A 23,933-nucleotide genomic window follows, 5' to 3' on the forward strand; every position below is an offset into this window, starting at 1 on the left:
TAAAAGTCATAGAATATAATGATAAAGAACATAGGCACATCTTATATGCACTCTTTCATTCTCTGAAACAGGTATCAGATAATATATCTTGATCATACAGAATATGATACAGTCTGGAGCTGATGAGCAAGCCAGTCACGTAAATCCCACCTTTAAAAATATTATTTTTTTCTTTTTAATTTCCATTTTTAAATGTAAAAATAATTTTCAGTTAAGATATATTTCTGATTATATTGATGGTTTTTGTTGTTGTTTGTTTGTTTGTCTTTAGAAAGCAGCAGTGGTATCGGACAGCTGAACTAATACAGGATATGTCTGATCAGAACATGGAATGTGTAAAGATAAATGATTAGGAATAGAAGGTTAACATATCCATCTGCATAACCATTGCTGGAACCACTTTACTAGATCTTTTGCATAGTTTTTATTTTTTATTTTTATTTTTAATCTGCTAAGAAAATAGAAATGGTCCTTGGAAATACTTATAATGATGCGTTTTTCCTGTTACGTAGTTTATTCATATTCCATCTGAACATTGGAGGTCAGATTCTCCACTGGGTTTATATCTCAAGGTTTAAAGAAAACTTATTTAAAATGTTTTCTGGATTGTACCTCTAATTGTTTTGAAGAGTAGCCACAGGAGGAAAACAGAATTCTCTATCCCTTTTTTGTTTCACAAGTATATGATAAGATGCAGAAAGTTTTTAAAATGTCTAGAACATTACACTATATTTGCCTCTACACTTCAAAGATAATTTTTCCCCTAATTATTAATGGTCAGAGTGCTACAGACATGTCAGTTCTATCACCAAGTTTGTTACAGATCCCCCCAGGCTCCTAAAAAGTCCTTATTGTATTAATTCTGCATGAATTAGGTTAATAACCTGACGGAGTAGTCACTCATAAACCTATATGAATCGTGGAGTAGGACCAGACATGTAATATATTTATGATTACATCAATTCCACTAAAATTGCACTATATTTGCACAGACCTTCTTGTTAGTGTTTTATTATTGTTTTAAAGATGCAATAGTGTGACTTTTCAGACTTACAGAACAACTCAGAAAACAAGACGTAAATTACAGCAATGATCAACATTGTTATATAATGAAATAAAAACCTACTGAATCCTTAAAGAGAGAAAGTTATTTGTGTTCTTGTTTGGGGTGTGGTGTGGAGATGTGTGTGGGGGGAATATATCAGACTGTTTTGTTAAGCTTAAAAGCAAAATTTCACAAAATTGCATAATAGAGCAATTATAATAAAACACATGCAATGTTTTGATGACACTACAACAATAAAAAATTACTTATTTCACTAGTTTAGAAATAGGAATGTTTTGGGCCACATTCTGGTTGTATTTCACATGCATGATATATCTAAAATAATATGAATTTACAATATTTATTTATCATTGAGTAAAAAGATGAGATAATGTCTGATCTTTTCCATAGTCATTGTTTATGAATGTCAATCAATAATTATACTGTCCAACAGAGTTGGTGGATAACTCAGTAGCTAACTCATAGACTAATTTACTATTGTTGCGAATATAGGCACAAGTAATGAAAATATGTAATTGCAATTTCTTGGCCTATTTTTTCCATTTTCTGTTTCTTTTGCAACAAATTTATTTTTTTACTTTCATTTTATTTACCAAAACCTACTTTTTCCTTTGCATTTTCAATAGCAAGACAGAAACATAACAAATTGCTCTATAGAAAAGAAATACACAGTTGTTAAACTCAGTTCCCTACATAGACTTCTCTATAATTTATTACATGACAGCAGTGTACATTATGAGAGACATTCCATCACTAAAGCTGTTTCTGTTTAAGATAAATGGTATTTGATAAGTCTTCTCTGAAAAAGACATTTAATTGTTTTCTTTGAGTGTTTTCCATTTTCCCTTCACTTCTTGCAGAACTTGGATGACAGGTCCATTAGTAGACCAAGGTTACATTAAATCTGCAATATATATATATTATACTAATAATTTAAAGGCTTCAGTGATGTCCAATAAAAATTATGTCAGAAACTATGACATTAAAAATATATATATATATTATTTTCACTTACAGCTGTCTAGATTTAATCAAAAAAGAAAACTCAGCATTTTCAGCTTCACTGATGCAATCTTTTTCTGTGTAACTCAGTGTGTGGATGTGAATCCCTACCACATTTTCGGCATTCAGCTTCCCCAGCAACATCTATCCCTGTTAGCTAAATTCAGCTCAGTCTAAGAATTGAGCAAAATTTTCAGAGGTATTCAGTTCTTATGTTTAGGGAAAATATGTATCTGTATAAAACAAAACAAACATCAAGAAACACATTATCTGTGCTTTTAACTGTGAAGAAAAAAAAAAAAAAAACATAAAAAAAATCTAATTCTGAATAAACTTCAAATGGTATATATGTTTCCTTGTAAATGTCACTGAAAAAAAAATAATCACAGGTCACATCTTCTCAGACACTAGAGTTAATAACTACAATACATGAGTCCTGGTGGGAAACTGTATCCAACAGTACTTTTGTACTGTTTTGTACAACAATACTGTTTCCAACAGTATTTTATATCTTTACACGTCCCTGGGTCTCATTTAGTGGCTGGTGAGCTCAAGCTCTTTACTTTTGCTTCATACGTCTCATATATTTCAGTAGATACTTTCTGCATACAGGGTATTTTTGTGTGTTTTTCTGATGACATTGTAGGAAAGCTGGAAGCATAGAGCTAAACTGAGATGTAGAAAGATAGAGCTAAACTGAGATCTAAGTATAGAACTAATGAGATGACTAGTTGGGTGGATTAGAGGATAGTGGTGGATGTGGTCTACCTTGATTCAGCAAGGCTTTTGTCACTGTCTCCCATAACATCCTCATAGACAAGCTTGGCAAGTGAGGCCTAGATGAGTGGACAGTGAGGTGGATTGATAATTGGATGGGAGAGCTCAGAGGGTTGTGCTCAGTGGTGGTGGTCTAGTTGGAGGTCTGTAGCTAGCTGTGTCCCCCAGAGGTCCGTACTCATTCACTGATGACCTGGACAATGGAAGAGAGCACACCCTCAGCAAGTTTGCTGATGACACAAAGCTGGGAGGAGTGGCTTATAACCCAGAGGGCTGTGCTGCCATTCAGAGGGATCTGAGCAGGCTGGAGGAATGGGGCAAGAGGCACTTCATGAAGTTCAATAAAGGGAAGTGAAGAGTCCTGCACTTAGGGAAGAATAACCCTCAAGCACCAGTACAGGCTGGGGGCTGACCTGTTGGAGAGCAGCTCTGCAGAGAGGGACCTGGGAGTCCTGGTGGACAGCAGGCTGACCATGAGCCAGCAACGTGACCTTGTGGCCAAGAAGGCTAACGGTATCCTGGGCTGAATTTGGAAGAGCATTGCCAGCAGGTCAAGGGAGGTGATCCTCCCCCTGGTGATCTACTCAGCCGTAGTGAGGCTGCAGCCAGAGTATTGTGTCCAGTTTTGGGTTCCCCAGTACAAGAGGAACATAGAAGTACTGGAGTGAGTCCAGCTAAGGGCTACTAAGATAATTAGAGGACTGGAGCACCTGTCATACGAGGACAGGCTGAGAGAACTGGGCGTGGTTAGCCTGGAAAAGAGACTGAGGGAAGACCTCATTAATGTATATAAATATCTGAGGGGAGGGTATCGAGATGACGGAGCTGGTCTCTTTTCAGTTGAGCCCAGCGACAGGACGAGAGGCAGTGGGCACAAACTGAAGCACAGAAGGTTGTGGCTGAATATGAGGGGACACTTCTTTACTGCGAGGGTGACAGAGCACTGGCACAGGTTGCCCAGAGAGATTGTGGAGTCTCCTTCTCTGGAAATATTCAAAATCCGCCTGGATACCATCCTGTGCAATGTGCTCTAGGTGACCCTGCTTGGCAGGGGGTTCAGACCAGATGATCATCAGAGGTCCCTTCCAACTTCGTCCAGTCTGTGATTTGGAAATTATGTACTTTCATCCCTACTAAAATAATTACAAAAAAAAAAAAAGTCAAGACATTAAAAAAAAAAAAAAGAAAAGAAAAGGAAAGGAAAGGAAAGGAAAGGAAAGGAAAGGAAAGGAAAGGAAAGGAAAGGAAAGGAAAGGAAAGGAAAGGAAAGGAAAGGAAAGAAAAGAAAAGAAAAGAAAAGAAAAGAAAAGAAAAGAAAAGAAAAGAAAAGAAAAGAAAAGAAAAGAAAAGAAAAGAAAAGAAAAGAAAAGAAAAGAAAAGAAAAGAAAAGAAAGAAAATAAATGCAACTAAGAGTACCATTTTTTAATATTCAGGAGAAATTATGATTATTATTGATTGCAACCAGAAAATAAAACATTATTGATACAGCTTGAAGAACTGATGTTTGACTGAGTTGCTGCTGTTGTTCCTTAGGGATTTTGAATTTGTGGGTCTTTTACCAGTCTTTATATTAGTATCTGCAAACTCTTACTGATATGTTTAAATGGTATTCACTAAACACTATTACAGAGCACAGTCTAAAATTATTGTGGAAAGTTCAGTGGAAGAAAAGCTTTATGATCCAATTTTATTTATTTTTGCTTTTATTGGCTTGTCAAGACTTTGCACTTTTGTATGTGATCTGTATTTGTACCAAGAAGAAAAAGCCAAGTGCAAATGGTCTTATAGCTAATCTATATGTGGGTTAAGAGGGTGAGGATGCATCCTCTAAGTTAAAGTTTATATAAGGTAATTTTTAAAAGAGCAGTAGCTTGGGTGTTTAGTTTGTGGATAAAAATTTAATGTTGGTAGGTATGCTTTGTTGAAATGTAATCAGATTTCCTAGATGTTAAGAGTTCAGGGAATTTGTCTTCTGGAATTTTGAGAAAACTAATATCTTATTCTAAGACTGAAGAATACCTATCCCAAACTTTACTTGTTTTCTTTTCACTTGTTACGAAGCTCTAGATTTCAAAAATACAAGTTAAAAATAAGTCTGCGGGTATACAGATGCTCACAGATGCAAGCAACAAAGTTAACCTTTAATTAATTAATAACATTAATTTGGTGTGTTCTAAAATGGTTCAGTTGGGTAAGTCTGTGTTCGTAATATAGTACACAGAAGGGGTCCTTTTTCATGAGACCTTTTTTCACATGTATACTTGGAGTGTCATAGCACACTCTTGAGAACACAATAACTAAAACCATACATTAGAACATCATCCTGACTGCCCCACTTGCAGAGTAGATTGAAGTCCACCAGCAAAGTCTTCCTCCTGTTTTTTTTTTGTTTTTGTTTTTGTTTTTGTTTTTGTTTTTGCAACACACTGTTTAGTAATGCAAATGTACCCATTGTTTCTCTCTCATTCTTCTATGGAAAAGAACAAGTGAAAGAGCTTTTGCAGTGCTTTTTGCAGTATATGCACACTAGCAGCTTTCAGTGTTCCATGAAGTAATCTGAAGGCCTCATTACTTTGTTTACCAAGTCCATAGTGTAGACTTTAAGTCATTTGAACTCAGTGACAGTTATGCTTTAGCAGGGGTTTGGACAAGACGACCTCTGAGGGAGTCTTGCAAATTCAACCATTCTGTGATTGTGAATCTGAGGTCTAATCAATAATCAGGAAAAAGTTGGGGATATTGACAGTCTTCTTGAAAGGAGTCGTTTCAATAGATACGATGTAATTATCTGTGCATTGCATATGTATGAATAAATGCATTGTCAAAACAACCTCTTTGGGGAAGGGAATATCTTCATTTTCCAGTCAGGAACATGAGGGTCAAACATTAAGTGACATAACACCCTCAGGTCATAGAACCATAGAATGGCTTGGGTTGGAAAAGACCTTAAAGATCATCTAATCCCCACCTCCACCATGTGCAGAGACACCTTCCACTAGATTAGATTGCTCAAGGCCCCATCCAACCTGGCCTTTAACATTTTCTGGGATGGGGCATCCACAGCTTCTCTGGGCAGTCTGTTCCACTGCCTCACCACCCTCTGTGGGAAGATTGTCTTCCTAATATTTAATCTAAATCTACCCTTTTTAAGTTTAAAACCATTACTTCTTGTTCTATCTCTACACTCCTTGACAAAGAGTCCATCCGCAGCTTTCTTGTAGGCCCCCTTTAGGAACTGGAAGGTTGCAATAAGAGTCATCTCTTTTCCAGGCTGAACATCCCTAGCCTGTCTTCATACGAGAGGTGTTCCAACCCTTTGATCATCTCCGTGGCCCTCCTTTGGACTTGTTCTAATACTTCCATGTCCTTCCTGTGCTGGAGTCTCCAGAGCTAAACGCAGTGCTCCAGGTGGGGTCTACGAGAGTCGGAGAATCACCTCCCTTGCCTTGCTGGCCATGCTTCTTTTGATGCAGCCTAGGATATGGTTGGCTTTCTGGGCTGCAAGCACTCATTGCCAGCTCATGCTAACCTTCTAATCAAACAACACCCCCAGATCCTTCTCATCAGGGCTGCTCTCAATAATATTATAATCAAATATATTTCAATAATATGATAATAATATGATAATATTGTCAATAATATAATAAACACAATATAATAGTAATAATATATCTGTATTTTACTAAGTTGTACAAACCACTTTACAAGCTCTAATGTAAAAATTGCACTAACTGTGCACAACTCACCTCATATTAATGCAAACAACTAAAATAGTTCTCATGAATCCTGTTATTCATATCTCTCTTCACTGGTTAGAAATTTTACATGGCAGCTCAGATGTAAGAACTTCAGAAGTTAAGTGGGATGAGTTGTATCCCACTTGTATGTATGTATGAAGTCCATGCAGGACCCAAAAGAAGAAACTGGTGGTATGAATCCTTGCAGTCAAAGCATTTTCATAATATTACTCCTCTGGAGCTTCCCCTGTTGGATAGCAAATATTATGGGTATATTTTAAACTGAAGGAAGGCATGCATGTATTTACAGTTGCTAATTTATTTTTCTTAATTGAAACTTATTTCAATTCATATACAGGGGCTGTTAAATGGTATGGTTCACTATTTTTCATCACATTTACTGAAGAGCTTATTGGAGAGCTTAAGTGAAAAATGTCACTAGCATTCTGCAGAGACTCTTTGCCTTCTGCTTGTTAGTATCCTGAAGGCACTAATGGCCCGACTAACTGTGCCCTATCCCTCTGTCTTCCTGGACTCCCTCTGCCTGTCCCGAGCCCAGGACTCCATGTCAGCAGCCATCAGTCCCTGCCCCAGAGATGCTGCAACAGGACTCGTCTCCAGTTCCCTACAGCCCTGCCCTGCCTGGCCAAGGGGCCAAGGGTCTTGCTGAGCTCAGTACACCCATGGGCCTCTGGTCTGACCTGGATTTGTCCCAGCCTCTTGCCCAGGGAGGTACCAGTGAATGGGGCCAGAGTTCTCCCCATCTGCCCTGCTGCTGGCTGAGACATGGGGCAGGTCCTGGCTGTCAGGTCCTGCCCTGACATACACCTCCCCCTCCCCCCCCCCCCCCCCCCCCCAAGGAGCAGACTTAATTCCTCCCAGTGTCCAAGGTGCTGCAGGCCCTTCTGGCACCATGAAACTGTTCTTACAGCTGTTGTTTCCTATGTAACATCAAGGAACTGTTTCCTATACTACAGAGTGCCAGCATGCTGACTTGGGACTGATTTAAATCTGAGCAAAGTGTCACAGCAGCACCAGCCTGCTATTTGGTTAGCTGTCCTGACCTTGGTGTTTCCCTTCCACTCTGGTAGCAACACGGGACTGCAGGCCCCATGCAATTTCTTGCAGAGGAAACTTGGATAGCTCCTACATAAATATCCTGTTTAGTTTTATTTCATTTGGGATGAAATTTGCAATCAGCATTTCTGTAGGAACGATTTCAAATGATTTTAAAAATGACTGAAAGTGACAAAATGAATGTGCAATTAGGTTCAACAAAACTTGAAGCAGTGGCTCGGTTTTATGAGAGTTAGGTGTCCAATTCTCCAGAATTTTTCTGTAGATTGAATGAGTTACTTATCTCTATTTTATTTAGGAATTTAAAAATTTGTGATATTTCCTTTGTAAAAAATCTGTCCCTTCTCCAGGTCCCCTTATTAACTGTTATACCATCACCACTGTATTTGTCTTTATCTTGTGTCTATGAACCTGATTCAGTTAGCTGTACAAAAGTGTCTAGTGATATCTGAAATGTCTGAGAGTATCACACTTGGCCTCCAGTTTCAGATTCAGGAGGGAACATATTCATCAAAGGTCCTTTGTTATAACTGCCAGCACAATACTGATGGCTTGTTCCAAATTAAAACCAATTCCCAAAGAAGTGCAAATAAGTAAATTCAGGCCGCTATCGCTTCTCATATCTTTTCCTCTATCTGAACATTCTTCCCTGTTTCTGTTGAGATGTTTTACAGAAATTGGGTTTTGAGATTAAGACAGTTCACTATATACATTTTCATGTGAACAAGATGTGCAAACTCACATTGTAGACATGGATCTTTGAAAGAAATCCAGCTGATGAGCTGCTAAAAACTTCCAGACCTGGCTATTTGATGTCATTTACATGTTTTGGAATTGTCTGTGACATCTATTTGCTGCTTCAGAATTGTTATTCCAAGAATCACAATTGCATGTAATAACAAGTAATACACAAAACCATTTCACTTTATTGCCAGATATAAAAACAGAATAACAAGGCAGTATACTTTACCCAGATGATGATGATTTTCTTGTTCCTGACCACAACAGCCAGGCCTTCACTGTTCTCACAAGGTGGATTCCTGAAGTTTGCATAGTTCTTTCTTTTTTCTTTTTTTCTCTCTTAATTTTCCATCTTGTTTTTTTTTCATATATTTATTTTGTATTGGGTTTCTGCCTCTATAAACAATATAAACAGCATTGAATAGATATTATTGTCATGGAGGAATTTAAGGAAAATATATTTATATCTATACTCCTGTTTCCTTGAGAAAATTTGAGTCCATATCACTTTGTCTTCTTTTTGACATACTATCAATTGCATTTATTTTACATCTTCTTTACATTATATACTCTTTGTACAGTAGCATATAATGCACTGAGTATTCAAATCTTTGTGTTACTAAGAGGCAAGAAAGAAAGAATAAATGTAGTACTTGGCTGATCCATCACAGCAAAACATAATCCATATACACAAAATGACTTCACGCTCAAAGAAATAGCTATTTCCCTTACAAGCCTCCATCTAACATAAGCCCTGTGTCATATTTGTCAGTCACCTGTCTGTCTAGAACGGTGTTAGGACTCTACATTTACAACTGAATTTCACCCCAGACATTTATTTTAGGAAATGCTGAATAGCCACATAATTTAAATCTTGATGTGAATATCATGGTTGGTGTTTATTCCTCAGAAATATTCCTCAGAACTTGAGGGTGGTCAGGCACTGGAACTGGCACCCCAGGGAGATGATAAAGGCATTGAGCCTCAAGAAGCATTTGAACAACGCTCTCAGACTGATTTGATTTATTTGTCTGTTTGTTTGTTTGTTTGTTTGTTTAGGGTGGTCCTTTTTTGGACCCAGGAGTTAGATTCAATGATTCTTGTGGGTTCCTTCCAGCTCAGATATTCTATGATTCTATGTGCTATATCTACCTATCTCTTTACAAATACTCTAAAAAGTAGATAATAGTGGTTGTTTTAATAGTATTAGTAGTTAGAAATTCAGAGCATGTTGGAATCTGTTTGCTCTCAGACAAAATAAGTCAAAAAAATGAGACTAATCTTGTTTTCCTCCATACCACCTGCAAAGTTCTGACTGAATTGGAAGGATTTCGTTTATGGTCCCTGAAATGACAATCATACAGACAGATCTAAGGTCAGTCAGCAGCTAAGCCTTCTAAACACAGCAAAGGAGAAACAGAGTGCAATTAGGTAGCAGCAGAACACTCAAGCAGTACCATACTCAAGCAGTTATCCTTATGTTTATTGTTTTTTATTTTTTATATTGCAGGCAAAATACTATTTTTAACAGTAAGAGAGACTAAGCAGAAAAAGTTACCTGAAGCTATGCAGAAAATAAAAATGCATTTAGTAGCACCAAAAATCTCCTGTGAGCTAGTTGTATTTTTTATAGTACCTGTCACCATGGTAGCCAAATGTCTGTAACAGAAAGTAGCATATATTAGATGTATTAGATAATGGAACCTCATGAACTGTAGCTTTACAGGAAAAAAAAAATAAAAAAAATAGAGAGGGGGAGAAAGAGAAATAATTGTTTTATTCCCTATCTGTTACCCTAGTAAAATAAATGTATATTTCTTGAATTGTTAAAGGTAGAATGGATACCAGTATATAGAGTTTTGGTAAAAAAAAAAATCAGAGAAATGGATCAGCTCCTTTGAAATGATATAAAACCTGAGTTTTCCCCTATTCTGTACAGAGCACTTCTAGATACCTGCTTGAGTGTCCTATGTAAACTACTCTCCTCTGAATTCTGGCCTGTATAAATGAAGAAAGAGCAAAATGGGTGTCAAGACATTCATCAAGAAGGAAAAAGATTAATTGTTACAATTTTTGCCAAAGTAATTTGTAACTGCAGCTAAAATCAGCCTTGCAAAGCTATTTCAGCCTCTGCAGAAGTATTTTATGAGGAGATGAATCTCTTCACATTTATTTCTCAAAACATTTTTAAATCTGTCTGAAACACATTATGAATCTCACATCTACTTTGTTACGTGATTTTATAGCAATATTTGTCTCCAAAACTACGAAGAAGTGTTCCTTCAGAACACTCTAATTTTGAAGAGCCACACAACTTCTTTCTCTTTATAATGTCAGCATTGTAGAAAAAATATATTTTACAGATAATGAAAAACTGTTGTTTTTTAACCATGCTCCAAATTTTCCCAGTTAAAGATGGTTTCAAGAAGGCATTTTTTCTTGTGTTATCTGATATAAACTTTCACATCTGAGGACCAGAAAAGGTTAAAAAGCTGCATGAGTGAGTGTGATTTGAAACCTATCCCTTATTCTGAGCACCTGGGCTATAAATGAAACTAAAGATTGAAGCAATTATTACAAGTATGTGTTAGAGACTCTAATATAAAAGCAGCCTGATGAATACCTCTGTAAAATAAATAACCCAAGTGAACTGATAGTAGAAGATATAGCTCCTTATGGGAAACCAGATTCAGGGAATAAATTTGGATTTTTAATGCCTGGATGAGCAGAAATGGGAAACAGAAGAAAGCTGGCAGGCAGTTTTGAGGAGAAAATGAGCAGGTTAACTACCATTAGCCTAGCTAATATATTCAAAGTACTTTTCCATCTGTACAATTAATTGTATATGTTGCTGCAATATAACCATTCTGCTCTTGCTATCCCTTTTTGATTTATTGGGAGAAGTATACCTGTTGAGATAAAAGCAAAGGTAAAAAGGAATGTTTTAAGCTAATGGGAAAAAAAAGGCTTTTTTTTTTTTTTTTTTTTTTTTTTTTTTAATCAGTGGAGACTTTTCATTCTTTCTTTTCAGTAAATCCCTGAAGTAGAATAAGAAAAGAGGTGATTTGTTCCCAGATCTACCAGAATATGATGGATATTTCTGAGTCTCATCTAAATAAATTTGCAGGAAATACATAATCAGACTCTTAGAGCAGAGCTGTTTTTCATTGTCCCAGATCAAAGTATAGGCATAGGCATAGGGAATTCATGCCTGCACATAGTACCCAGTACAGACATACCTGTTTTTACCTTTGCAAACTATTTTCTCAGGGCCTTTCTAATTCAACTTATGTGTACTTGGATCTGATTTTGGATCTGGATAATAACCAAAAGATAATGAATCCAAGCCACACTTCAGTAAAGTGAGAGAAGAATGCATGAATGGAGGAATTTCAGCAATAGTAGGTTTTCCTTTTGCTGTTTTTCAAATGAAACTCACATATCTATTTTTCTCAAAGACAGCTCTTTAGAGGATAATGATGGAGTCTGGAAATCTTGCATGGTCCGAGAGGTCTGTAATAATGTTTTATCTATTTTAAAGAGATCGGAGAGAATTTGAACTATGTAAGCAGAGATCTTTATTTTTTCATTGTTATATTTTGTCCTACTCATTGTTTGTAATAGTTTTTTTCCCTTTTTTCTGATGAATTCATTTATCCTTGTTTCCCTTCCCTCCCTATTATTTTTTCCAATTGACATCTTGTTAAGAGTTAATATAAAGACAAGAAGGTGGTTTGTCTGTAGTTTCTTTATTAAAAGGCAAGAATGTTTATGAATTTCTCAGAGAAATTTCTGTTTATTAATTTCCAGTAAAAAGGCAGATACAGAGTTCCAACAGAAAATTCCCCTGAATGCAGCATCACTAAGAAATCTGAATCTTAAGTCTTTCTAAACAAGCCAAATAATCACTTTGATTCTTTCCCCAAAAGATGTAGTTTCTTTTTAGCCAAAAATAAAAAGAATGTGTGCTTAAACTTAATTTTAATTTCATACAGGAATCATCTGCAGTGTGTTGCAGCACAGTCTCTCCTCAATCATCATCTCCTCTCATCAAATACTATGGGTGTTTAATTTAATCATATAATTAAAAATGTTATTGATGCTCACTTAGCTGTATGTCTTAGTTCAAGAGGATTAGAAAAAATACAATGTTAGTAATCATTAAGTCAAGAAGCTTAGAAAGAGAAAAAACAGAGTTCTGGTGGGTGTTCCTCTAAGCATTTAGTAAATGCTATAATCTGCATAGGAATTCCTCCGGTGTTGCGGACCACAAAGAAAATGAGGGGGTAGCTCTACTTTGTGAAAAGAAAAAAAAAAAAAAGAAAAAAAAAAAAAGATGTCAGGATTAGTTTAGTACCAATTTATTTGTGCTGAAACTAACAAATAAGAAATGTGTGCATGTGCATGTGCCTGTACAGAGAGATGGGCATGTTTTGTGTGAAGCTGAATAGATAAACACGTGTCCTTGTAACAAATGTCAGGAAAGAGAAAGACAGCAATTGCATTATTACAGTGTTCATGTGTTGGCAGTACAAAACTCAGTCCAGCAGAAGTCCAAAGCAAGAAGCCCTATCACAATTCCCATAAAGTGTATGAGCCAGGCTCTTCAGCTAATGCTTGCTGCTGCTGTGAGGTGGATTGACATCCCTACCCCCTCTGTGCCTGTTGAGATGATGGCCTTGAGGGATTTTCTCTCTGCTCTCAGTGATCTCTTCCAGTCTGCATGGCCTCTCTAACAGCACATGTGCATGATCTTACAACACTAATCTTGCTCCTTTAAGGACAGTGGCAACCTTTATACTTCATGCTATTTATAAAACCAAAAGTGAGAGAAGCAAAATGGGTTCAAATGCCTGAATGGAACAATAAATATAATACTTAATGTTATTGAAATATCTAGTCACCAAAAAACTTGGAAACATTTATATATATATATATATATATATATATATATATATATATATACACATAGAATTCAAAGACTAAATATAATTCTGATTATGTTCCTGGTATAGACACATAGGTTACTTACAGAACTCCATTGGCCCATGGGATTTACAGTGGGCAGGCTCTTTCCCATGTCACTTGTTTGCAAGTTATGATTATCTAAGCTGCACCTAGGACAACAGGTGTCTAATATTCTTGTTAATACAGCGTGCAGCAGGCTACAATCATCCTCTGACTGCATTATGGCACAATCTTAGGTCCAGCTTCCTGGTTACCTGTGCTAGAGAAGAAGTTCTCAGCAAAGTAGTTTTTCAATTTCTTATTCTTACTGATTTAATAGATATGACTCATGGCTGAGTCAGCAGTGCAAAGGATCTTAATTCTAATTCCTTTATGAAAAGAAAGAAACTGAAATCAAGTTTAATTCAAGCTAAGAAAAGTTTATTCTTTTTTTTTACACAGTTAAGATGCAAAATGTGTGCTGCCAGACAGAACATGCCTAGTCATAAAACGAAAGAGAACTGACACCACAACTGGTCTGTTATCCACTATTGAATTTTCCCACATGAGACAATATTTGGAATATCTGCTGTTTATATGACTTGCTGTACCAATGGAGCACAGTTACAAAATCATAAGCTACAAAATGCTGGAAACATTCACAGTCCATTGTTTGTATTTATTTTCCAACTTACTTGATGTGTTTTCTGTACTAGCCTTCCCGTGTCTTTCTTTTAATGTGATACCCCCTACCTTCATATATATTTTTTAAAGAATGTTCTTGAAGTTACATCTCCAAGACTTAATCAGAAGAATGTTTTTTTGGGGGCCTGGATTTATTCACCTAAAATGTAACAAGAATATTGTCTTACAAGACCATTTGAAAGCACTTGGAATGTTGCAGTAGATATTTGTAGAATTTTAAATTGTCCAGTAAGTCGTGACTAATAAGTGCTGGCTGAGCTCTATAAGAAGCTTTGTACAAAATCTTCTCATTATTTTGGATTCCTTTGTGGTTATCAGCTCTTAAAAATTATTAAATACAATGCATTAGAGAAAAATAAAATATTAGAGAAGGAGAAATCCAATGCTGTAGTGATATCATAATAACTAATTGTATATTTCAAAGAGAGTGTCTCTGGGAAGACAGAATCTGGAACAAGAATTGTTTCTCGTGCTCATTCCAACATTTGCAGTGTTTTGGAAATATTATATTGGCACCAACTGGTAGCGCCTGAAGAGGGAAACTAAGGATGTGCAAGCAAATTTTACTTATTAATATAGGCACACAATTTTATGACAATTTCATTTTTACTGTCCACTGATAAAAAAGAGATCCTCAGAGGATTTATTTATTTATTTATTTATTTTTCTGAATGGGGAACATTTATTCTCATCCTGTTGATATGATAATGAGAAGATTTGAGCTCTAAGCAGTTTTGGCCTACTTTAACCCAAGAATAAATTTTATAATAATAGTGTGGGTAAGGACATCTTATGTGTCTCTGAATCCTGGTAACAGCAAGATGTGATTTATTTTTACTAACCTGATTCAGAGGTGCCAAGGTTTTAACAAGATTATCTATTTTCTGACCTGTCTTCTATTATTCTGTGCTTCAAAAGCATTTCAAGATTTTTTGAGCAATTCCTTTTTTTTTTTTTTTCTTTTTTTTTTCTTTTCTTCCCATGAACCAAGTCTGAATACTGTTGAGGTTGCATGATGATTAGTTTGTTGGAGTGTGAACTTTAGTCACATGCGATAGAAGGCACTAGCTGTAAAGCAGCAATATGTGACTTAAGAAGAAAAGATTCAAAATGCATCATAATGGTAAATGCATCATAATGGAAAACAAAACAAAACAGAACAAAAAAACAACTTCTGGAGGGACAGAAGAATAGAGAGGAACTTTATTTAAGTCTATCATAACAGTTCTCTGAAGTGAAAAGTTCTTTATCAGCCTTACTCTTGTTGCTGGAACAGATGTTTTCTGACACAGACTGAAATTTCAGTTTGGTGAACTATAAAGGCTTTAGATTTTTTGGCTCAAGAGATGTAGATGGTAACCTATTAGATCTAATTTGTTCAATATGTATATTGTTTTGAGCATGTATATGGCATATCTGCTGAACAAAGTAAGAAAAAATGGATGATTACCTATGACTGAACTTTCTTGTTCCATGTTTGATAGAGAACCATGTAACTGAAAGTATATTTTTTTGTTTGTTCGTTTTGCTTGATATTGTCTGCTACAATATCAAGTATTGAAAAACTCCTCCACTGTTGCTCACTGGTTTCTTAAGCTAAAAAAATCAATGGTGGCATGTCGAAAAATCCATTTTTGGAGCATATTCTTCCACTTGCCAGTTTCCTTCTCTCTCATGGATTTGTTTCCTCTGTTTGCCATCAAAACTCACTGCAACAAAGACATTTAGTGTTTACCATTTGTGACAGGAGGCACAAAATTAAACCAAACTTCTGAGCTAATTCTGTCTGCAAAGCTGTTGTGTATTTGGGCAGTGAATTGTCAAGAGGAATAGGCTGTTTGATCTTGGCATTTGTTGAGCAACTGATAGCTGTCTGAAATTTTAAGTAACTGAGTATGCACAAACTTCCTGGCAAGGCTACATACTATTCAGTGACAAGTTTACCAGGGATAATTCTGGACAATTATTTTAGACAGCAATTATGTTTTCTCGAATCAGGAAGCGCTGTACCACCTTTTCAGGTCAGTATTCATTCCAAGCTTTAGCCCCTGGGCTATGGCTCAAATACTACAGGAAACCTTTTAATGAAGACTATTAGGTAACAGAGCGCTTTGACACCTGCTGTCCAATTCATATTTTAATTATAGAAGATTTATTCATGTGCTTTTGAAGTACTGTAAAATAATATTCCAAAAATCCTCCAACCATGAAGGCTGTCTCAAGAAAATGTTCTTTGTCACGTAACATGGTCTGCTAGGACTATTGGTGAGTTTGACTTCATACCTACAGATTTTTAAAGAACACTTTTCATTTATGAGATTTGACTTAAATGAGCTCAAACAGTGACAACATCTCCTTGTTCTATATAGTGGATTCTATAAATATGTCTGAGCTAAACTGTAGCCTAAGTCTATTCAAGAATAAAAGTCATTGGACCAGATTATCTGTTCTGGGAATTTGTTAAAATCAGCGATTTGGTGAAAAAGTTGGCTGAATATGATAAAGAAATAAAATAATCTGAAGTAACCTTTTGGCTTCCCAACTGCAAATAATGCTGGAATCTTCAACCAACATTTTAAATAGCATTCCCTGAAGTAGAAGGATGTTGGACATCCCATTCCCAGTTCTGGTATGTAGCTACTTCATGATTTTGAAGAAATGTACTCACAACTTTTCAAAATAATCCAATAGTTTTGTTAAGTCTTTAGTAACTACATTAAATATTGCATCCTTATTTATTTTTTTTTCAGATCAATTTCCACTGATTTTCTTAAATGTTGTGTAAGTATGTTGCTTCTCAAAACATCATTAAGAGATAGGTCTATAGTGTTTTGAGGCACATCCCAAGGCTACATTCAAAATCAGTTTCTCTGATTGAATGGATAATAAATTTAGTAGCTTGACTCAAGGTTCAGCTAGAGACTAGTCTCTGGACTGCAGGCAATTTTTCATGTGAAACCAGCAATATTTTGTGGCATTTGTTGTCTTGGTACATTGCCAACGTACACTGTAGGCTGCCTATAAGTATTTATGTACCATTTGAAGCCAGTCTGTGAAGCAACTCTTTTCACAAGGCAAATGTATTTGGAGATATGTGTTGCCCTTATCACTTTTCCTTTTCCAAGAATTATTGTTATTCTGAACACAGGAGGGTACTAAGAGCTTAAATTCATTACAGCTCTTAAAAATCTTACTGCAGATATTAATAAGCTTGATTTCACTCTAGTACATACTCAGTTTTTCCAGAATGAATCAGTTTTTGCAGAATGAATCTTGCATCAGTTATTTGCTTTGTAAATACAAATGAATGTTTTTGTCTGAACTGAAAAATACACATGCAGATTTGAGGAACAATGTAGGCTTAGGTACAGATGCTTTAAAATTTATGAGCAACAACAAACAGGGAAACTGTAATGTGGCCCTGTACTGGGCTGAACAATGGTGAATAATGCTGGAGAAGGTGGATGGTGGTGGGTTAAAACAAACAAAATTTTATGGTTCAAAAGCTTGCAGAAAGGTGTGTATACAACATAATACAGAAGGTCATTTTCAAACCAGCATAGCTTTAAATGTAACCAGGCTTCATATTGTAATCTCATGATTTGAATATTGGTTGGAACAATGCCACATGTCAGCTAAGTAAATATATCCCTTACAGCCAATCAACAAACATACTGCAGTGAATGTGTATATGTAGTTATATAAAGCAAGTTATGATTAATCATTTTGGATTCTAACTGATGAGTAGTTAAACCTGCCTTGCTATTGCTCAATTATAAAGAGGTTAGTCATCAAAATATACAAATAAAAATATCTGTCCAATAGGTCAAGGTCTGAGTTGAACTTGATAGTTTAACAAACCTGACCGACTCTGGTCTCTGAAGGAGGTGAAATTCCAGGTGAATAAGCCAAGAGTCAGTCATCATTTGGCATCCCTGCTATCTCTGGAGACCAGGAAAGAGGTGGTGGTAGAGACAGATCCTAGGAGTAGCTGGCATACAAGTCTCAGATAACTCTGGAATGTGGAAAGGAAACTGGAACTTATGAAGCTTATGTATTTATTTAATGTTTACTTATATGTCTTCCAAAATAGGTTAGACAGACATAACTGATATAATTCTGTGAGGATCACAAATTAAAATTAGTTTTCCTTCAGAAAACAAAGAAATGGTAGTAGCTAATAGGACTGGTACATTGTCTTTTCCTGCACTGTCTGTCTTCTTTATGGAAAAAGTGGAGGATGCTATATTTGCTATATTTGCTTATGCGGCTAAAATCAGATCATATGGATTTAAAAATTTTCTGGCTCAAGGAAAACAGTTGTATGTGGTCCCCTTTTATTTTTATCAGTCACTATGAAAAAGTAGGCATCTTAGGAAAATTGAAGTTGGTAATGATGATGACCATGCCTATGTTTTTCTGTTATGCACATAAACTCTCAAATTTCTCATCACCAATCATTTCCTTTCCTCTGGGGAACATTTTCCTACTGGGGAACAGTACCACCAGACAATGATTGTGTACTATTATTGTATCAAGTAATGTGTGAAGCTTAATGCCTGGAGAAAATAAAATCATATTGACTCAATGTGAGTTTATGTATATAAGAAAGGCAGAAAGAGATGAAGTGAAAAAGACTGATAGTGGGCATTTTAAATACAGTATACAAACAAAATAAAATCCTGAATGTGTGGACACAGCTTTTGAATTATTTTTTTTTTTCAATTTAATAACAAATTTAGGGGGAACAAAGCATACTATCAGAAAAAATAATACCAAGACAGATATTATAGATAGCTTTGCACTTTAAAGGCTATATCACTGCTCATAAAAGACTAGGGAAGACCACTTGAGAAACAAAAGCAGTTCTTATTTTGGATTTTTTTTTCTTCATATAATTCCCTCAGAGATGAGATAAAACAAGGACTGCAAGTAAAGGGAGCTTGTGTAACACTTCCCTTATTCTTGATGGATTTTCGACATTTGGATTCTCAGTGTGACTAAATACACATCTTTAAGAACTGAAAGCACAGCTAGCACCAGTGTTTGTTCACTATAGCTCTGGATCTCAGTAGGAGTTCAGGTAATCTCTTCCATAGACGTGTCTCTTCTCACCAGTATTCTGAATTACCTGCTGCTTCAGCTGGACACGTTATTGTAAACAGGGGAGGGAAGGCCTCACATGGTATCCTTCCTCTGTACATATTTGATCCATCAAGCCCAACTTAAGACAGTAATGTTGCTAAAAGAGAATCTGTAAACACTGGAGAACAAACAGCAGAGTTCTGGATTCACCCTAAGCACATGTTGCATTCCAAGACAGTATACCTATCTATCTAAGTTTGTCCATCTTATATTTAACTGTAGAGGGAGCTTGTTCTCACTTTCTTGGGGAATTATTTTGTGAATTATTTTATCCATTTTATGTAGTTGCATTCTGCTGGCTAGAACTTTTTTATGGTCCTTCCAATGTCATTCCTTAATACTGAAATCCCTTGTAAAATATGCAAACTTCAAATGCAAACAGATTTCTGATGAGTCAGATTAGGAAGTCCAATTAATGATGTCATTTTCAGAGACTGATATGTGGAATATTTTATATATATATATATATATACACGTATGTATACATATGTACACAGAAAGATATACTCACACTGTTATATAATCAACATGCAGCAAAAATGCTAAAAGAAGAATAAGAATCTCCATCTGAATCAGGATAGAGGAATACTTGTCAGTGTTTTTTGTTTGTTTGTTTGTTTGTTTGTTTTGAGTTTTGGAATTCAGAAGAAGATAGAATAATAAAACCTTCTTATTAATTCTGGTTGTTCTAAATAAACTTTTTTTTTTTTTTTTTTTTTTAAGCTGAATACTGCTTAGCAAGTTGCCTGAAGGTTTATTTTTTCTCACCCTCTCTCTAAAATCCTATCAATGTCATTGTAAACTGTTATAGATTAATCTAATCTGACTGTAATTGCCAGTGTACATGACCTGCTGAAGGTATCTAATCATCTACATGTAGATAAAGCAAAGAGACAGTTTGTAAAACTGGCATCATGTTTTATTGGATTTTGCATGGTTGGATAGCATGTATTTCGTATACAAAACAGACTCAGCAATTTACCTAAAAAAAACAGATGTCTTTTTTTTTTTTTTTTAATCTTGTTAACATGCAACCTTACTGGTCTTGTAACAATCCAGAGATGTTACCCTCTAAAAATCTGCTAAAGTGTGAAAACTCTAGTATTAAAAAAATAGGTATTAAAAGTGAATTAAAGTGGAAATGGTTTACCTCAAAACACCAACTCACTGGAATAGATATTCCAAATGAACAAAAGTTGAGAAAATAAATTATTTTAATAGGGTTAATAAGTTTTAATAGTTTCTTCATTTTCTAAATACAGAAATATATATATATATATTTCCTGTCCTTTTTCTCTCCTGCTGACATTTGTACTGAGTCCATTTGGAATATTCTGAAAGAGTTGAGAGAAAGTGTGGAAGTGTTTCATGGGAGCAGTTAACAGCATCTCAATTCCTTCCAGACTTGGGGGTTACAGAGGGAATGAGAATGGGTTTCAAGCAACATGTTTAGAGTGTGGGAATAACGTCCCTAATTTGCAGCTGCAGATCAGTTCCTTTAGGCAGCAAAGCATTAACATTCTTTGATGGCAATTTCAGGTAATTCTCTAAGTGATCTGTATGGGGAGAGTGAGAAGATGTGCATTTCTTCTGAAAATGTCAGAATCACTAATATAGACAAAGAAAGTTTTGTAAGTGCCAGAGGTAAGAAAAGGTAAAAAAAGTAACTTTTACATTAAATATGATATCTCCACATAAATTCTTAGCTCTACAGAATAACAATTCTGCTAGATCAAGATTTAAAATTTATGCAAACAAAAACTATCTTCAATTTAGTTAGTTATTTTATATGTTAATAAATTTTTCATAAGAAATTTAGAAAAGTAAAAGCACTGTCAGCCTATGGAAAATGTTGGGAGTGCCTTGACAAAGATATTTTCTCTGATATAAGAGGCAAAAAGGGACGAAAATTGGTCAAATCTGGGACACTGCAATGGGAAATTGTCTGCTTTTATAAAAAAGCTGCTTTGCTCTTGTGTCATGATATGCTTTTTGATCTAATCTTACCATGTATTTATATATTTATTTTACGGGAATGAGTTACGGGAATATTGTGGAGTTTATTTGTCTTCCCTAATTCGCTTATCTCATGCCAGGAACACAAAGATGAGAGAGGTGACTAATGAAGACTTTCAGGCTTTCATTTTTTTTCTGCATGGTTTGTAAAGACTGTCATTCAGCACCAACGAAACAACAGCCCAAATGACCGAGCCTTCCTGGAGATGAAATTCCATGTGTTTTGAAGGAATGCAGAAGTAAAACTCAGCTCCCTTTTAACAATCTCAGTGCAGAGAGGGAACCACATGGTGTGAAAAACCATGTGGTATGCTTAGCACTTTTTTGGCTTACAGCTTTCACCAGAGGTGCAGTCATGAAGAGAACATTGCAATGAAGCAGGCTGAGTCCTCTGATTCTTCCAGACAGAAAATGGCCATAAACTGAGGAGCCTTTCAGGTTGTTTAAATGTTGCTTAAAGGATCTCAGTGACCTCTCCAAAAAGGACCTTCTCCTGAGCTTTGTTTTCTTTGCCACATAGCATGTGGTTGTGTCATGGAGTTATTTTTGTTTTACCACTTATAATGACAGATCTCTCTTCGCCAGTGCCTAGTTACTTATGGTTACCTTAAATATGTTAAAAGTTGGTGATATTTGGAATTGAGACAAAGGTCAAAGCTTAGTTCTAAAACTCAGGATGTGGGATTTAAGGATTTCCAGAATAAACATTAGAGTGAAATGAGAAACAATTGGAAGATTTGCGACTGTCTGCTAGTTCACAAAAGATGATCACTTAAGATGAACCCACCAGCTTGTCTTGGATATTGATTTTTGCTAAACCTGAATAGCTCTGCTTTGTTGGATTTATGCTGGCTATTTAATATTACCAGAATGGTTATACCATTAGCTTTTTTTTTTTTTTTTTTTTTTTTTTTTTTAAGCCATTTCTGTTTAGCATTTAAAGCACTCTGCTTTTACAGATGGTTTAAGCTTGTAAAAGCCATTATGTGTTTACTGCATAGTTCTGTTGATAGCCTGCTTGTTGTCAAGGACCACAGATGGTGAATACTATGTATTTTTCATTACTTTGGAATCCAGATTTTTCCATCTTTTTCTGTATCATTTTCAATCCTCAATTAAATTATATTGGTGAGTCTTCAGTGATCATTCTATGTATAATTTAAAGACAAGGTTTGTGTTCTCAAGAATGGCAGTTCTGAATGGAGGATATTTCTTATATTTTGCTATATGGAGATTTACCTGGAGAAGACCTGTTGTCACATGCATTGGGTAATGAGTGACAAATGCTGGTAAGAGAAAAGGTGGATATGTGTCTGAGAGTAAAAATTATGCTTATATGAAAATGTCTTCTTTGGATTTAAATAAATGGAACTGATTAATTTTAGCAGCATCTCTTTCCCAAAGGGAGTCATTTTTTTTCTGTGAATAAAATTAAATGGGAGTTGTTGTCAGCGTCAAGGGCCCTAAGCCCTAACAGGTCTTATGGGCCACAACCAGCCTCCATTGTGCCCAGGACCCTATTTTTCCCCTGTCAAGGGTTGTCAGCCACTCACCTGGAGGTGGAGGCTGCTCCCTGGTGGCTTACTTTGTTCACGGCTGGGACATAGGAAGGGCTCTGGATGCCAGGCCCTGGACAGCCCTCCATCCAGCCCTCAGAACACCTTGACATAGAGGGTTTTGGAGTCCTCTGTGTTCATATGAAATCAGACAGTTCATAGCCATCACAGGAGATGCTGACCTGACTAGAAGTCTTTCTTACAGTTGCTAAAGGAGGTGAAGAAGCTTTAATTGGACTGGTCAGCCTGCAGACTGTGAGATAGTTGAAGGCTTCAGGAAAATTAACTGTTGTCAAATGTTATTTCCCTAACTCATTGGAAAGCACATATGGGTCTTCAGCTGAACCAAAAATTCATGCAGAGAAAAAACAAAGGGCTGTCCGTCATTTTTTTGATTGGCAGTTCAAGAAAACCAGTTGCAGTAAGGCTCAGGAAAGTCATCTGAAAGACAGCAGCCTCTTGCACCAAAATGTTACAAACTTCAGTGCTCTGAAAAGTGCTCATGTGATACGCTATGCAGCAATGACCTTTCGGAGAAAGTATTATTCTACATCATGTGAATGTTTTTTTAGTCTGAGCTGTACCACCCATCTCTACTCATGTTCCAAAAGATTAAATTATGTTAAAAAAATAGTCATGCATACAGGTTTTTTAACATAGCTTATTTTCCATTTCTTGAATTATTTGCCTTCTGAGTTGTTGCTTTTTTTTTTTTTTTCTTTTCTTTTTTTTTCTTTTCTTTTCCCTCCCTTCTGCTAATCGCCAGGACATTTTCACCATCATGACTTTAAGGAAGAGGTATCTATCTCTAAATCAATATAGACATGCCCAGAGAAGTGTTTTGATGCTCAAAACTAGTAATTCCCAGGAAAACCAGACCACTTTTAAGTGCTAATATATGGATTTTTTACAGCTTTCAAGACAACTTTAAGCACTTTAATGAATTGCCAGTATTTACATATTGCCGATTTCTAAATACTATTCAGAAGTGTTTACTTTGTGATTTGTAAGTGACCTAGGACAGATTCTCAATTTCTCCCCTCCAAAAACAGATGGAGAAGGGAAGTGGAAAGGGAAGGGGGAGAGGGAGGGGGAGTGGGAGGGAAGGGAAGGGAAGGGAAGGGAAGGGAAGGGAAGGGAAGGGAAGGGAAGGGAAGGAAGGG

This window comes from Netta rufina (assembly GCF_964035555.1).
Source record: "Netta rufina genome assembly, chromosome: 1".
Classification (NCBI taxonomy): Eukaryota; Metazoa; Chordata; class Aves; order Anseriformes; family Anatidae; genus Netta; species Netta rufina.